Source organism: Octopus bimaculoides, chromosome 21, assembly GCF_001194135.2.
Source record: "Octopus bimaculoides isolate UCB-OBI-ISO-001 chromosome 21, ASM119413v2, whole genome shotgun sequence".
NCBI classification, from domain to species: domain Eukaryota; kingdom Metazoa; phylum Mollusca; class Cephalopoda; order Octopoda; family Octopodidae; genus Octopus; species Octopus bimaculoides.
In genome coordinates this window covers 17,441,396-17,447,118 of record NC_069001.1, presented here as the reverse complement: position 1 = coordinate 17,447,118, position 5,723 = coordinate 17,441,396, and the positions used below count along the sequence as shown (strand labels likewise).

Sequence of the window (5,723 nt, the reverse complement as noted above, 5' to 3'; positions counted from 1 at the left end):
ATATATATATATATATATATATATATATGCATATGTATATGTATATGTGTGTGTCCATATATATGCATATATTCATATATACATATACGCATATATATATATATATATATATGTGCGTTTATATATATGTTTACATATACATATATGCATATATACATATGTATGGATATATACGTATATATATATATATATATATGTGTGTGTGTGTGTGTGTGTGTGTGTTTGTGTGTGTGTGTTTGTGTGTGTGCAGGGCGGCGAGCTGGCAGAATCGTTAGTACACTGGGCGAAATGCTTAACGGTATTTCGTCTATATTTACGTTCTGAGTTCAAATTCTGCGGAGGTCGACTTTGCCTTTCATCCTTTCGGGGTCAATGTCTAGCCCCCTGTGGGCAGTAAAGAAATATATATACGTGCCTGCGTCTACACTCACATAGGCACACATATATATACACACACACACATATACATATATATGCATATATATATACGTGTACATGTTTTTATGCTCACTCTTATATTCATACTCACAACCTTGTGTGTTTCTCCATCCAAACACAAAAACGTGCGCGCGCTCAAACACACACACACACATACACACACACGCACGCACACACACGCACGCACACACACGCACACGCGTGCACACATATTCACAAGTCATTACACCAGTCAGAACATAAATAGATAAAATATGAGAAGTTCCATGATTGTGTTTATTGATTCGCAGTTAAAGCTGTTCACTGGCTGAACACAGCACAATCCATTGCGCATGCGTATATCTATACACATACAGTTACACCCGCACATACACGCACTTTGTCTCTCTCTCATTCAAGTGGTATATCTATCTGTCCGTCTATCTACCTATCATCGAAACTATATCTAGCCACAAATTATATATATATTTATATATATATATATATATATATATATATATATAAAATGATTAGTGTTTGTATATATATGTGTGTCCGTCCGTGAATGTGAATCTTCCGTTGCCATCATATCTAAACGTACCCTCCTCTTCACCACCGTTTCTACTCGTCTCCATATCGATTGTGTCAAGATGGCTGTTGTGATATAAATGGTGGAATATTATGCAGAACCACGATAAATATTCTACAGACACTGGCTTTAATCCAAATCGCCCTGCTATTAACGTATTGCTAATACCGCTACCATGAGTGAAAGCAGTACTGAAACCATCACCAAAGGGCCTCCAGCATCACCGTTACACCTCTATGGTGATTAGAACAAGCTATAAGAATCGTTGTGGTTCTCCACCTCCTCATCATCGTTGTTATCATTTTTACTGTCACTGCCTTCACCGTCTCGATCACACCACTGCGACAACTACCACCATTATTACATCTAACGGCACCGTGATTACCACAAGGGCGACCACCACGACTACCATTACTTTGACCTACCTCTTTATCTCTTCTACAAACGAAACCAACTGATAGAACCGTTGCAACGCGCCACCGAGACCTCCTCTTCGTCAGCGGTTCTCGGCCACTTTGTTACCAATGAACCCCTTTGATTACTATTTTATTCTGGTGAACCCCCATAACCATTCCATATTTAAAAACTAGTCTTGTAGAAGCTTGCTTCGTTCAAAATTCTTACTTTGTTTATTACACACTCATTTGTGTAGGCTGAATTGTGTAAAGCGTCAGAGAAAGAAACCCAGCTGTTTCTTGGAATAAATACGTGCAAAGCAATACTTTTCATGGACCCATAAAATGCTATCATTATCATTATTATTATTATTGTTATTATTGTTATTATTATTGACTGATTGATTGATTAATTGATTGAGCAGCACATGCCATAAAAGTAACACTGGGGTACAAATATATGAAGCCCTGTGTACCCATCATGCATCACGTGCGTGACCATCATGCATCACGTGCGTGATCTCATATCAAGATTAACAGCGCTTGATCTTTCAAGTGGGACCCATTTAGAATTTTTTCAGGTTGAGTCACCCATTCTGCTCAAAAGGTCCCTGAATAAGGTTTGTTTCAGGATGATGAACAAAACACCCTTGTTTCCAAAGGTGAATAATTCACCCCCCCGCCAAAAAAAAAATTCCTTTCAACACATGGCTATGATGCTCCCCCACTACTTCTGTTCGTGATCAGAGATGCACATATCATCATCCACTAAGGGACATGCTCAACTGGTTAAGGTCAAACAACTGACAAGCAAATCTGTGGTATTGAGCAGAATATTTGTTGTAGCCCATCTTTTATGCTAAGACAAAACAATATAAATGATAACACTTCCAATCAGTTAAGATCAGAAGCCACGAAAGCCACTGCCTGGTACTGCATCCGGGCATTATTATTATTATTATTATTATTATTATTATTATTATTATTATTATTATTATTATTTCAAATTTTGAGAGAAGGCGAGCAATTTTAGTGGGAGGGATTTAGTCGATGACATTGTCACTCAGTACTTGACTGCAACTTTTACTGACCCCGAAAGGATGAAAGACAAGTTTGACTTCCGCATGAACTGAACTCAGATTGGAAAGGGCCGGAAGAAATGCTGTTAAGCGTTTTGTCCGAATAATAATTGTGATGATTTACCACAGGGAAGTGAGTGTCTGATGAGGAGCATTTTACAAGGATATTTTGCAATGTGTGTGAAAGTTTGCATAAAGATATACGGGTGGAATGGGTAGATTTGAAGAGATGGAATAAGCATACCTTGTGTACAAAATATGTGAATACACGGTTGATATGAGCTTCCTGATATAGGAGGTCCCCTAGTATGGCCAATAGGAGACACCACAGATTCAGAACCACGCTGACCACCAAGAGCACGATATCGTCTTCGACTGTTGTTTTCCAAAAATAATAATGAGTGTTTTGACAAAGAAAAGTGAGGGCATGTTGTAGTGGATTAAGTGTAGTCGCAATATTTCTCATACATTTGTGAACGCCAAAGTGAGGAAAGAATGAAATTGATTGGAGTGAAGACGGAAGAAGCCGGAATTGCCACAAAGATGGAGATTGGCAATATTCGTGTGTGTGTGTGTGTGTGTGTGAGTGTGTGTGTGTGTGTGAGAGAGAGAGAGAGAGAGGGAGAGAAAGAGAGAGAGAGAGAGGGCTGGGTTGGGAAACGAGAAAGATGGACGCTACTAATGAAATTATTGCTGCAGAGAGCATTTAATATTCTTGTAGAAATTGCTAACCAGGATAGCTAACAGATAGAGAGAAGGAGGGAGAGATAGAGGTATAAATATAGAAAGAGGAGAAGAATAGATGCTATTAATGTAAATATTGTTGGCTATGGTGATTAATATTCTGAGTGAATCGCTAAAAGAATGAAGTAAACGAAGTAGAAAGTTCATAAAGTCAACGTGGATTAGTGAGGCGAGAGTTTAGATTTGTGTTTACAAGGAAAAAGATATTACAACAGTGAAATGTCTAGGAATAGTAGTAGTGGTAGTGAAGGCGGCATAAGTGAATTATTAGAGCCAAAATATGCCGGGAACTGACTTTAAACTACATTTCGTTCATGAAACCAGTGTGTAGAATATAACTAGAGATGAAGTAATTCTAGAAAAGACAATTCTGGAGCAAAAATGCTAATAATGAAGAAATGGTTCTAAAGGGACAATTATGGAGAGACAGGTTTCTAGGAACCAATTCTGATGAAAGAATTGCTAAGTGCCAATGCAAAAGGACAATTTGCAATTCAAATAAAGAAATAATAAAACATTTTTTTCAAGAAAGAATGGTGGAGAAACAATTCTGTTTGGACAATTCTTAAGAAAGAATTTCGAACAGAGAACTGAGTGATGAGAGACAATTGCGAAAAACATGCCCGAAGAAATAATTTTGGAGAGAAAATTCTGTGGTGACAATTGTGAAGAGAATTGCAAGGTGACAGTTGTGAGAGAAACATTTCTGAAGACAGAACTGTGAAGAAAGACAATTCTTATTGGAGAATTGCGAAGAGATTTCGAGACACAATTCTATCCCTAAGATTATTCTCTAGGGGTCATCTACCATTACATTATGTAACAAAATTTTAATTTGTTTTTTCTCTGGTTACTAAGTGTTATTTCCTATTTGCTTCTATCTAGAAATCAAAGAAATGACTACTATTTACTTCAAACCTTGCTTTTGGGACCGGGACATCAATGTTTTAAAACTGACCTATTTTCCATTACAATTCAGACAGATTCAGCACTGAGTTGCTGAATCAGAAATACCCTTATAACAAATATTCTGCTGAATATTACAGTTTTGTTTGTCAGTTGCTTAACCTTAACTACTTGAGCATGTCCCTTAGTAGCTGATAATATGTGCATCATTGATCATACGCATTAGTAGTTGAGCATTATAATTATGTGTTGAGAGGGATTAATTGGTGTTTGAAAAAATGTAACAAAAGCAAAGTTTGAGGAAAATATTAGTCATTTATCATACTTTCTAGGGAAATAACTGTTACTGCCCAAGGACAAAAAATTGTGTTAGATCTATAAAATTAGATCTATAAAATCTACTCTATTATTATAAAGCTGGCTAAACTAGTGAAACAAGTCTATTGCGATAATAGATTATAACTGTAACAAGAATGGCAGACTTCCTAAGATTCGCTAAGGTAGGAAGAAGTTTGTATCTTACCAACGGCAGGGCTTTGAATTAGCGAGTATCAGAAGTCTCAATGATGAGGTTACCTCACCGTGGTCTAAGCAGTCTGGTGCTTTATGAAGGTATTAGGATTGGTGTTAGATATTTTATGTCGAAACTTGAGCACAAAAATGGAAAGTACATATTTTATCTCTCAAGTGGCTAGTTTAACTTTACATTTAATCGTTATAGACCAATGATTCCTATCGCTATAGATTAGTGATTGCCAAAGTGGGTGTTACTTCCCCTTGTGGACGGTGAAAATATCTAGGGGTTGAAGAAAAGTGGGGCAATAATGGGGAAACCGAAAAGGGGCGATGGATGTAAAAATAACAAAATAACAGGTTAATTAGGTCGAGTTTTGTGAAATATAATTGTTTTGAATTTGCTGCAGAATGTGGTCTGCGTTTGTGGTGGTGAGGGAGGTGCAAGAATGTGGTCCGGGTACCAAGTGGGTGGCAGTCCGAAAAAAATCTTTGGACCACTGTTATAGACAAACGCCGACACGCACGCACGCACGCACACACACACACACACACACACACACAACTCTATTTGTCTGACTATCTCTTTATAAGTAAAAGCCACGCTTGAGGCGGCGGATAGGTTGAGAATAATTATTAACTAATTTGAATTCTAACTCTAATGACAAAGAGAAAGTCATCAACACTAATGTTACTTTGAAGTAAAACCGCGGTGAATAAAGAAAGATCAGTCACTTGGAAATATCAATGAACTAAAATTAATTTTCCGGAAAAACACGCAGGGGGACGAGAGGTGTCGTTGATCTTTGGCCGATATAGTGACAACTGGATTTCGGGCTATCTGCTCTCATCAGCGAAACGAAGACCAATCAAATGGCTGGTATGATCGCATAACGTCGACTACGTATAATTGTGTTATATATAGATTGAACAAACGTAAAATGAGATGTTTTTCTCATTGAAAAAACGCGCCAACCTGTCTAGGAATTGAACCCACTACGTTAAGATCGTGAACCGAATACGCTAACTATTAGGCCACGCGCTTTCACTCTAATATATATATATATATATATATATATA

General features: G+C 37.4%; 1 long non-coding RNA gene across 1 annotated transcript in view; it reads left to right on the top strand.

Moving 5' to 3' along the window:
* Positions 1-5,723, top strand: part of LOC128250453 (uncharacterized) — a 106,205-nt gene that overhangs the window by 83,563 nt on the left and 16,919 nt on the right. The gene's annotated exons all lie outside the window — the stretch shown is intronic.